Source organism: Eretmochelys imbricata, chromosome 4, assembly GCF_965152235.1.
Source record: "Eretmochelys imbricata isolate rEreImb1 chromosome 4, rEreImb1.hap1, whole genome shotgun sequence".
NCBI lineage: Eukaryota > Metazoa > Chordata > Testudines > Cheloniidae > Eretmochelys > Eretmochelys imbricata.
This window is the reverse complement of record NC_135575.1, coordinates 141,018,795-141,031,412: the sequence shown is the minus strand read 5'-3', so window position 1 is coordinate 141,031,412 and position 12,618 is coordinate 141,018,795.

Genomic DNA, 12,618 nt, shown 5'->3' with positions numbered 1-12,618 from the left:
TTTGCGTTAGCAGCTAGAGGCCTCAGCCAAAATTAGAACTTCATTGTGCTAGGTGATGGACAAACACACACCAAAGAGGCTGCCCCCAAAAGCCTACAATCTAAGTAATAATGCTCTCCTTTCCTGCACCCCCCCACCCTCTCTCATACACACAACCCTCATCCCTCCCCTGACATACACAGGCTCAGTCTACACACAAAGCTACATCAGTTCACGTAAAGGTGTGTTTTTAAACTGGTTCCTTGCCAATGTAGACTAGAGTGACAAAACCCCGGTAAACAGATTCCAGTGTGTCCACAAGAGCGTTTGCCCCAGTTCAACTAACTAGATTTAAAACCTGATTGTAGTTAAACCAGCGCAAGTGTGCGTGTGTATGTGTGCACACCTGACAAGCCCACCTGGCCACATTTCTATACCATAAATATACCTCAGCGGGTGTAACGGGGCACCACGCCCTGGAAGGCAGCTGAAGAGCTGGCCCATTGAAATGGCTAGTGAGTTTATATACCCCTGTCCTAGCAGCTGGGATCGCCTCTGCTCAGCACTAGGCCCCATACTAATAAGCCCTAAAGGAGATTCAAAAGGCCCTGTGCTTCCTGCAAGCTGGGGGTCTACGCCCACTCCTGCCTTGACGTTGCGAATGGCAATTTTATTTCCTTTTGGCGCTTCTGGGGTGTCCCTGCAGTATCTGTGCGGTGCCTTTGGTAGCCCAGAGCTCACCCCCAAGTTTTAGGTGGCTGAATTAGTCCCAATGCTATTGGAAAATCATCGAACCAGCTGAGATGTGACATGCAGACAGATCCACCTGCTTGTGATATGCATGAAGCTGGAAACGCGGCTCGTTGTATAGTGGCTCCTTTAGCTCCTTTCTGGTGGTGTTTTCAGCCATATCCTTTCCTTTGTCTCTCCGGCAAAGAAAGAAGCTATTAGTGAGATAGCCATCTCCTGAAACAAGTGCCCCTTTGTAGGGTTACACCACAAAGAGGGCCTTAGCCAGACCTTTTGGTCTCCTCTGATTTTAAGTCCTAACATATTCATGTTATTGACACTCATCACGCAGCAACGGAAACCCACTTAGCGAGGACAGGGGCTCAGAAACAGCTGGTGTTCGCCCGTTGTGTGTCTCAGGGCAGACAGCACAGGTATGGCAGGTATGCGAGGGGGGTTTATGGTTTAGCGACTCTTCACACCTGCGCCAGGTATTGAATGTCGAGGGAGAGCCTTCCATTTTCCTTGTAAGTACCCTTGAATGGCTGATAAAAGGGAGTTGCTCTAGGCCTGGGGAACCGCAGGGTGGAAGTTGCTGTGTTAACAGAGCTTTTTACTTAGCAGGAACTGCCCCTTCATCACATCATTAAAAGCCCTGTAGGGTCAGTTACTCTCAGATCCCCAAATAGGGCCGTGTGATATTTCCACTGGGGTGGGGGTGAATGCCGAAGCATGAGGAATTTGTGCCATCTCAGGTTAGATTTCCAAACAATGACACCTGGGAAGGAAGTGGTTTTATTCTCCTGGGCCAGAAAAGTGGGGGAGACACAGGCCGATGGGAGTCAGGGGCCTAAAGTTCTTTGAGACTCTGGGCCATGGTGGCTAAAGCCTCTGGGAAAGTTTGGCTCCACATTTTGCAGCTGGCCCCGAAGTGCTACAACAGACCGAGCCAAACGCCCAGGCCTCAATGCTCTAAAACTCCAGGAAAGTTTGACTCTGAGCTTTTCTGCTTGGGCCCCCAGGCCTGCTGAAAACACCCAGGTCCATGGCAGTGCAGCTCTTGCCAGAGTCCAAGTCCCTTACTGCTGTCTCGTGCCTTGAAGCTGGTGGTGGTGGGGTGGGGGGGGATATGAATGGGATTCCCTGCCCTGATTTTTATTGGCTTGACTGAATCCTGCAGCTTCGCTGTCCCTGCAGTGTCGCTGGTCTTTGGGCCACGGGGCAGCTCTGGTGAGAGTGGCACCCCTAGGCCTGGTTTGTATTTACCTGTCGTTGCCTCTCCTTAGTGTCTTGCCCTGGAGAGACAGAAAGCCCTCCCCCGCCCCCCCCCCCCCCCGGACACACACCTCCGCCCCTCCCCAGGCCCTGCTTTGCTTTGAGCAGGGACGGGGGAATTTGCTCTGAGATCAGGTTACTAAACGCCTCGCTCTGTCCGTGTGAGCGTTCACACACCAATGACCTCCTGTGCCCTCCCTTCTCCCCCCACCTGCCCCTTCGCCCCCCCCCAGCTTTAGATCTGTCTTACTGACCTAGGGGCTCAGCCCAGGGGCCTGAGAGCTGTCTGCTTAGGTCTGGGACAGGTGTCTTCCCAGAGGCTCTCAGAATGAGCCATGTAATCAACAAGGCTCAACAGCACTAAACAAACAAACAGGGATGGCGCAACACAGGGGAAATGGGATGACAGGGAGGTGAATTCCCCCCCCCCCCAAGTTAGAGATAGCACAGGATAAACTACCAGCATGGCTCTCACCAGGCACAGACAGGGACAGGTAGGTTAGGACCTGCCTGCTGATCCTGCAGCCCTGTGCCTGGACCAGGGAGGGACAGCCCTCTACAAGGTGCTGCAGGGTCTAAACAGAAAGGATGATGCCGGGGTTTGCTTAGGGGAGGGTCAGTGGGGTATAACTGGGAGGAAAGGATGGAATCCAGAAAGGTTGACTGTGTGTTTAAACCTGCTGCCTACTAATTTATGTGGATGCCCCTGGTTCGTGTGTTATGTGACTGGGTAAATAACTCTTCCTTATTCACTTTCTCCACGCCATTCATGATTTTATAGACCTCTGTCATATCCCCCATTAGTCGTCTCTTTTCAAGCTGAAAAGTCCCAGTCTTATTAATCTCTCCTCATATGGAAGCTGTTCCATATCCCTAACCATTTTTGTTCTCCTTCTCTGTACCTTTTCCAATTCTAATATAGCTTTTTTGAGATGGGTCGATCAGAACTGCACACAGTGTTCAAGGTATGGGTGTACCATGGATTTATACCGTGGCATTATGCTATTTAGTGTCTTATTATTTATTCCTTTCCTAATGGGTCCTAACATTGCTCACTTCTTTGACTGCTGCCGCAGGTCAGGGTTGTTTTGGATCTAGATGGGTTTATCTCATAGCAGAGCACCTAATTATCACGAATACCTTTAGAAACTTGGATTTAGAAAGGGGAGGAGGGCAGCTGCTGAGCTAAGCTATATTGGTGTAAAGCAGGAGACAGGTCAGTGGGGGTTACAGTGCGCAGCCATATAGTTGAGACGAGAGGGGCTGGATTCAAAGAAGGTGCACCACAACCTTTGCCATAGTTTGAGCCACACAGTGTTAAAAACTTGCAGGTTCTTTTTGTGAGAATAGCTTTTTAAAATATTATTTCATTAGATGTATTGATTATTTATTAATTTATTAAAACACGCTGTTGTTGTCTTTGTAGGGACACTGTCAGCTTTGCTCAGGCCCACCATTTTGGCTGTGCAGAGAAAAGATGATTTAAAACGAAACCTGCTAGCAATGGAAATGTTCTTCTGAATTGTTCTTTTTTTAAATGCCAGTGATGCTTAATTTAGCTATTGACACTCTCCATCAATATGGGATGCAGGGTGGTTTGTTTTGTTTGGTTATTTTTTCCCCCTGATCTTTCTTTCTTTCAGCTAAGAATACGGCTAGATGGCAGCGTGAGTAGTTCACTTGTCTCTGAGCCACGCACACGGGCCAGATGCTGAGATTGTCGTGTGGCACTAGGGGGTGCTGCATTGTTAGAGGTGTTGTCCTGTAGCTGAGCTGTTCAACTAAGTTCCCCTGTGCCTGGGACTGACAGTTAAAGATGCTTGGGCTGTGGAATAATGTCTCCCAAGAGAAGTGGTGGGAACCCCTTGACTTGAGCTGCTTAAAAACGCAGTGGGCAAAGCCCTTGGAAATATACAAATGGGAGCTAACCCTGCATTGTCCGGGGATGGACTAATATGTAAGCTCCTTGGGGCTGCATTAATCGGTTACAGGTACAGGTGCTGGGTGAGCCTGGGGCCCTTAATCACTTGAGAAGTGCACCATGGGCCTTCTGATGTGCACCCTGGTAGGGGCTTATTGCTCTGTGCCCTTCCACTATGAGACGAAGGCCCAACCAACAGGAAACAGCAGCGAAGAGCGAAGTGCTTTGCTAAGGTGTTTGCGCCTTTCTTTAACGTTCCTTGGACTCTCCATACCCATCCCTCAGCCTTTTTGAGCCCAGCAACCCTGCTGCTCTGCTAAGCAGAGATTAAGGCCTAGGAACTACTTTTCACTCATGGTCTTATCTAAGAATAGTTTGTGCTATTGAGCAGCTCCCAGTTTAGCTCCTTCACTAGAGTGTGGGTTAAAAGTGGTCCAAAGGGCCTCAGATTGTGTCTGCTGGGGCAGCTTGGCACGTTGGGAGAAGGGCATCTTAAGTGATCACGTGTGTTTCTTCAGCCCCTCACCTCAACTGCTGTCGTGTCCCCCGCCCCCGCCATTCGCCTCATAGGCTGCCTTGTCTTCGTCCTTCCCTCTCCCTCATGAACTTTTCCTCTCCTCCTTCACTGACAATAAAGGGCATAGGGATTTTTTCTGTGCCAGGGTCTTTATGTGATGAGATCTCCACTGGGATTGGTGCAAGGCTGTGTCATCATCAGAAAGGCCTGACCAGTCAATCAGAATGCAGCAGTGGACAATCTGCAAACGGTGCCCTGCCCTAGCCAAATGCTAATTGGTCTTTTTCACCTCTGACATCTAAGGCCTGGCCTGCACACAGTGTTTGTACCAGTATAACTACGCTGGTTAGGGCGTGAGACTTTTTTTTAACCAAATTAGTCAGATCAGCATGTACCTACAGACAGACCCATGTAGCAACCTGCATGGAACTTGAAGGGAGTGCCCAGGTTGCAGGAGGGAACAGTTTGGAGGAGACAGCAGGAAGCTAGTCTGCATGCACATGGCTTGAGTGCTTGGTGAAGTCAGATCTTCGTAAATAATTCTTGTAATAACGAACCAGTTTAGATTTACAAGCATGGCAGCCTCTCATGTTATTGCCCAGCACACGGTACATGAAACATGGTAGCAGCAGAGAGCGTGATTACCAGGCAGTCAAAGCGGCACTTAGAAATAGAGGAACCAGGCAGCATGGAGGGATTAGTTTATTCCTCTATGGTAATAAGCTATATTGGCATAACTCCATCCACACTCGGTGGGTTGTACCACGCTAACTCTGCCAGTATGGCTAAAATGTGTTTGTGTATTGCTAAGGTGCAAGTGTAACCCATGTGCCTAATGGGGAATATTTGTTGAAGAGATCTATAGAGAAAGGGGGAAGGAATGAGTTGGATCTGGCTCACTGTTGCTAGGCAGATGCACAATTAGCACTCCACATGCAGAAGGTTCTGGAATTGGGTGTGGCAGATTTGGGCATGCTCAGTAGGTTCCCTGTTGCTGGACTCAGACAGACTCCGCGAGGACAACTAGTCAGGGCAGCTGCTTTACAAAAGGCCATTTTGCAGCAGGGCTTGTTTTTAAAAAATCGATATACGTAACCGAGTGGTTGGTTAATTAGTTAGCTGACTGGCTAACTGAGTGATGTCAGTAGGGAAGGAGGAAAAGTCTTGCATGGATTCCAGCTGAAGAGTTCTGCGAGCAAGTGGAGGGAAGATGTTGCTTTTGACTCAGCAGACAGTATAGATCAGTGATACGCCGACCTCAATGGTTCCGGAGCCAAATTAGCACTCAGCCTTATTCCAAAGAGCCACAGTTGTGTGAATTCATTGTGTCCTTTAACAATGACTGAACAATTTTATCAACTACAATTGGTTAATAACACCGTAAAAGCATCCTGATTGGTTAATAACTTAGATTGGTTAATAATGAAATCGTGCAGTGGTTTAATATCACGTGCTGCAAAGAGCTGCAGGAAACACATTAAAGAGCCACCTGGGGCTCATGACCCACCGTCTGAGTATCACTGCTATAGAGTTTGGTGATCAAAGACTGTAAATGAGACTCAAGTGAACTCAACTTATGCTTCTGGGAACTCTGAGCTTCCTCTCACTGTGTTTCTGTGGGGACTGACCTGTTTAGATTTAACTTGTTTTCTTTATTTATGTTTATGGACAACTGTGAAGATAATGTACATGGATTATAAAGTAGCCATGTTATGTTGTAGAAATTAAGTCATAGTTGTTATTATTATTATTTATGTTTCTTTATCATAAGATTTTATAAAGTTGGTCCCTAAGAATTAAGTGAATTCCTTTTGTTCTTTTTGGACTTGATTGTGGGGCGGTTGCCACTGTGAAATCCTTGCTGAAAATCCTCAATGATTGAATTCCAGGTCTCCATGTGCTTTTCAATGGGAATTGTTTTTAGGTACTAGGAAAAGGGCAATGAAATAAACTCTAGCCCACCCAAAGGTTATATAAGATCCTACATGCAGATGGAAGCATTGGTGTCCCATGGCATTAGAGGCATGGTCACGCACAGTAACCACGGTCTCATCTCCAGTTCTTTTCCTTACACAGTTTAAAGAGAGAGAGAGGTGGGGTTAGCTTCTCTTTGTGGCACGTAACAAGATAGAATTTGTTATGGGCTGTGTCTAATTCCACAAACACACCTTATGAGCCATTGTGCGAGGGGGAGAGGGCACTGATTTTGTATACATTGTTCTCCATTCCCTGTAGAATAGGAGATCTTGGCTACTAATCTGTAACAGGAAATTACAAGGCCCAGACACCACATAAGTCCCAAAACAAGGGGCTCAAGTGGGCCTTGCACTGACCCTATACAGGGGTGAATTCCACCCCAAGTTACGGCCTTTTGCCCTTAACACAGATTGAGAAAGAATCTACATCCCTGAAAATCTAGGTAATGATTCACCTCATAAGTGCTGGGAAAAAATCACATTCAAAGTAATTGTTTAGGGCGTGAATGTTATTATTTTACTAACTGAGCCATCAGGCTAAAGGGCTTTTTAAAAGATTAACTCAAACCCTCTCAAATAATTAGAGTTAAATGACACGTAAACAGTCATCTGAATTAATTTCTGAACTTGGTTGGATGCATTACTGAATGCATCAATAGGCAGCCATTGCTTTTTACAGGACTAAGCAGGGAAGACTAAATTCCCATAAGAATCAATAAAGGCACTATTGTTTTATTTTTTCCACATTAATAAACTCTGAAAACATTTCTGGATGCACCTGTGAAAAATGTTGCTTTCTTGCCTGGGACATTCAGTGGGTGCCGATACACACACACATGCAGAGAGCGAGAGAGAGAGTCTTAGTTCATCCAGCAGGGGCAGAAGAAAACACACACAAACGGACAGTACATTTTAGAATCAAATGTGGTTAGCATACGACAACGAACAGAACGCATATATTTTTGTGCTCCACAAATCCCTGCTGAATTAAAACAGACATGTATCATATGTATGATACGGATACTAACCAAGCTAGAGTCAAATCTTTTAAATGCATCTGCTTTTATTCCAGACATTTAGGAGTGTTACATAAAGTGTCGTGATTGACAAATCTATTGAGAAGGTTAAAAAGACTCTGTGTGCAGTTTTGGAGTTGATTGAAATTGACAGAGGTATATGTGCTTGTAAAGTTACATTATAATAACTGCTGGAAGACAAGACATTTCAGAAAGATAATACCCCTGTTTTTTCCTCATGATTACAGTTTGCCATTCAATACAATTGTAAGGTGCATTCAAATTGGAGTGGCTTGTTTTCTGAAGAGTGATTTCTTTATACAGGTTAAGGGCACATGAGAATGTCATTTACAAAACATTTTTTAAAAGGACATTTCTGAAAGGGATCCAGACAGATTTCAAGGTCTGTAAATAACCAGTGTTGTCACTACTGTTTTGAGCCCACATATTTTGCACACGTGACATCAGGAACTCTAAGCTAGTTCTTCAGCATAGCTGCCCCATTTCACTAGTTTCTTTGTAGCCTAAGAATGTTTTGCGCACAGCTTCTGTCTCTGCTGTAATATGCCTAACAGCACCAAGAAACTTCCCAAACACATCTGGGCGGCCTATCAGAGCACCTGCGTTCTGAGTCGTAAGCTTTTAAAAGGAAGAGACAGCTACAGCTCTCTTGATATGTGGCGTCAATGAAACCCTGAGATCTACAGTCAGTTTTAGCCAATTGTTTCAGTGTCACGTTTTTATTCCATATTTCAGACGTAAATCCAGAGACTAGGCATGCCCCCTTCCTGCTCTACTACTGTGCAAAGCTACTTATATGTCTACCATTATGTCGATACTGTGAGCGGGGGGTGTGCCTTCTCAGCTCACGTACACACACCCGTGCTAGCTCTCATCGAGCCAGTGCGAGTATAAATCGCAGTATAGCCGTGGTAGCCTGGCTCGTGGTGTTGGAGGCACAGCGGAGCTGGGTTCAGGTGAGTTTGTGCTACCATGGCTACACTGCTATGGAGGCATATGCTAGCTCAGTGAGAACTAGTGTGGCTATGGGGAGGGGAATCATAGTACAATCACACGTAGCCTACATTGTGCTGGGCAGCCTACTGGATTTGCCAGGTCAGGAAGACTTAGAGACCAGAAGCCACCTCCTGTACTCCTCACTTCGGCTTCAATATTCACGTTATTCATATAGCCCAATAAACATGCTATACAGACAAGTAAGGAGCCAGATCCTCAGCTAGTGCAATTTGGAATAGCTCCACGGACATCAGCAGTGCAATGCCGATTTAGAGCCGCTGGGGATCTGGCCCATACGTTCCTGCCCTGGAGAGCTCAGACTCTAAGTGTGGCCAATAAGTAACATGTAAACACCGAGTAAGTGGAGTTTGGCCTAAGTTGCAGGTCTGGGCTTTCGTCAACAAACAAAACAAGCCATAAACAAAACCAGAAAGAGAGGAAATAGCTGAAGATGCTCAAGGAACCCAGCTTTGACTCTAAAGATATGCATGAAGCAGACATGAAAAAGCCATGAGACATTAGCTATCTCTATTGTAATCTACAAGAACTGTGCTATATTGTAAGTTTTGTTTTACAAAGTATATTGAACAAAACCAGCTATTGCTATGCTGAATGCTAGGAGTCTATTACCTATCCCAGCCTTGGTGAGGAAAGTATCACGGTTGGACTAAAAAGATAGGCAAACTGATTTTCTGCCTGGGCTGGTACCTTTTCATGACTACTTTGCCAGCTGATCTAGCAAGGATGAAATACACAACGCATTACCACTTAGCAGTGCCTTCTTTCACTTTTAAGATTTTGTGTCACATTACAGGTTTACATTATTGCTTGCAAGCGAATACAGCAGATGTTGTGACATGTCTGTAATGAGCACTCTGTGGCCCAGCTCCTCAGATGGCATAAATTCACATAGTCCCATGGAAGTTAATGGAGCTACACTGATTCATGCCAGATGAGGATCTGGTCCTGTGGCTCCATTTGTCATCCAACGGATGTAGCTCCCTTTTCTCTACGTTACCTTATGTGTACTGGTGATGAGACTCATTGTGGCTTGGGCATCTTTATAACCTCTGGCTGTGGCTAGCTGTAGAAAGATGGCCTGGATGATCCAATAGGCCTTTCCCATCTGTAGAGACTATAATATAGCCCAGCAGCTACCCCTACTGCCCTGAGCATGTGACTAAGGCCTGGTCTACACTAGAAAATAAGGTTGGCATAATTACATCACTCAGGGGTGTGAAAAATCCACACCCCTGAGTGGTGTAGTTAAGCTGACCTAAGTCTCTGTGTAGCCAGCTCTAGGTCGATGGAAGAATTCTTCCCTCAACCTAGCCACCAGCTCTCGGGGAGGTGGATTACTTACGCTGATGGGAGAATCCCTCCTGCCGGCGTAGGTAGTGTCTACACTGAAGCACTACACCAGCACTCCTGCAGCCGTGTCACTGTAGTGTTTTAAGTGTAGCCAAGCCCTTAAACGAAATGGGGAAACAGCCCCTTGGCTAACGGTTGAAGTGAAGCGGCAGCAGCTTCCTTAGACAAGGTTTCCTCAGGGCTGCCTGGGCACGCGTCTAGCATGGACCCCCCCCCCCGCCCCCGCCCGGCTGGAATGTCCTGGCTCTCCCGACTCCTGCATGAAAGTGCAGAGCAGCTGCCTCTGTGGCATCATCCCCACAGGGCACCCGGAATCTGCACGTGCGGAATGGAGCAGGAGGCTCTTGTGAGGCATGTATCGCCCTCCTGTTGGTGGGGAATCTGCTCCCAAGTTAACATAGCCTAAGGCCTTCGGATGAGCTTGGAATCACCAGCAGCCATGCAGGTGGCCCTGGAGCTGATGTTGAGGAGCAGAGCTGCTGCATGGACAGCCCTAGCCTTTGGCAGCTCCCCCGGGAGCAGCAGGTCCCAGAAACTGCTTGTTCAAGACAGTGTCTGAGGTGAGTTTTCCTGTCCCACCGCCCCCTTCCAGTGGGGTCTCCCGCAGGAGAAGTTTCAGAGAAGCAGCTGTGTTAGTCTGGGGTGATCCAGCTGATTCCTGCCTGGGTCCTGAACATCCTTATACTACGACAACCCTCCAGTCTTCTTGAGCTTCAGTCAACATGCCAGCCTGCCCTGGGAGCAGCCGATGCAAACACATCTCCCACAAGGGACTCAAACTTCTTGCTGGTTCCTTTTGCTGCAAACTGGGCCTCCTTATTTCTTAATTAACATACCCAAGAAATCAATTAACTGCTACATTTCTAATTAAATACTATGGGAGATGATCATCTCATTATTATTATCTGCTGAGGTGAACAACTAAATGTGGTTTATTTGCCATTTCTCCCACTTCCCCAATTATGGGAAATAATAAATGCAAATGACTGTGCTGTTCTCACAGATTCGAAACTCCTTTTGTACATTAGGAAAGTCGGAGAGATTAATTAGCTATTAAGTGAATGTGCATAATGTTATCATTAGCTGTTGTGTATATTGTTTTTGGCACAATTTGCTGTCCTAATAAACAGTACTAATGTGCTCTCACTCTCCCAGTGCCATGCCTTTAATTTCTAATATTGCACAAATAGCAAAGTGTGTGTGTGTGTCTGTTCTCTGAAAATGCACGCAATCAATCAGGTTAGATTATTACTCTGGATTTACTACAGGTCCACTTGAGAACAGAATTCGGGCCACTCTTTTTTTGACTTTTACAAGTAAACAGAGATCTACCATTTTGAAAAAGTGATTAGTGATTTGGGATGCTTCCATTTTTTGGTGGGACTGCAGAGGGTAAGGAATGGTGTCCCTAGCCTCTGTTGTCAGAGGGTGGAGATGGATGGCAGGAGAGAGATCACTTCATCATTACCTGTGAGGTTCGCTCCCTCTGGGGCACCTGGCATTGGCCACTGGCGGTAGACAGGATACTGGGCTGGATGGACCTTTGGTCTGACCCAGTATGGCCATTCTTATGTTTTTATGAAAACCTAAAGGGGCCCAACTTTTAGGAAACGGTGAGCTACCACCCTCTAAAAATCAGGCCCCTTTTCAAAATGTTTCAGGCTGGATCGCCAAAAATCATTAGTCATGCTTGAAAATCTGAGTTAAAGATTTCAGAGCTTGTTGTACTTAGTGGTCCAGTAAGTTAGGCCATTCTGAGCCTGTTCTGGAATTGATCGTATTTTCACATTATCACGGCACATCATTTGGGGAATAAGTAAACAGCATCAGAAGCCTGAACGAAGAGATTCACAATTCCTTACAATCAGTACCAAGCTCGCGCTAAACCCAGTTTACAGGGACGACAGTGCAAAACCAGCAATGTGAGGTTTATCCACCAGCTACATGTGAGCAGCAAGTCTGCAGTACAGTACAAGTTTCAAGTATTCTGTGGGGAACGCAAACGTTGCGTACTCAACTGCAGGTGAAACTGGCTTTTTAAGACAATTGTTCCTCAGGCAATCAACTGCCTGAGCATCAACCACCAGGTTTGTCTTTGCTGAACCACTCGGGTGCTTTCACTGCCACCCGAACCCAGTGCAAAGCCTTCTAAAAAATGTGTCAGTGACTTTAAAAAAATAAATAAATAAAAATTCAGGGCTGATTCAACACGGCAGCACTCCGGATTTAAACTGGATTTCAGTGGAGATACAACAGCCTAAATCTGGAGTCATGCAACGCCATGGTGAGTCTGGCCCATTATCACTGTTCTGGATTTGTGCAGCACCTCACACAATGGGGTCCTGGTCCCTACCTGGGACTGATGTTATGGACATGGTTCTTTATAGACAGCCCCCGCCCCCCAAAAACTTAAAAATCTTAAAGGGCTTGAGTGTCCTCTCACACTATGGATTTCAGTGGGGTTACACCTGATTTACAGCATGTAAGTGGAAGGCGAGTCGAGACACGCATCTTACACTTGCCAGTGCATAGGACTGAGTTAGACAGTGACCAGTGGGAAGAAAGAGAAGGCTGGGAAAGGGTGAGACACTAAAGCAGTGTATATATATTATGACAGGTTTCAGAGTAACAGCCGTGTTAGTCTGTATTTGCAAAAAGAAAAGGAGTATTTGTGGCACCTTAGAGACTAACCAATTTATTTGAGCATGAGCTTTCATGAGCTACAGCTCACTTCATCGGATGCATACCGTGGAAACTGCAGCAGACTTTATATACACACAGAGATCATGAAACAATACCTCCTCCCACCCCACTGTC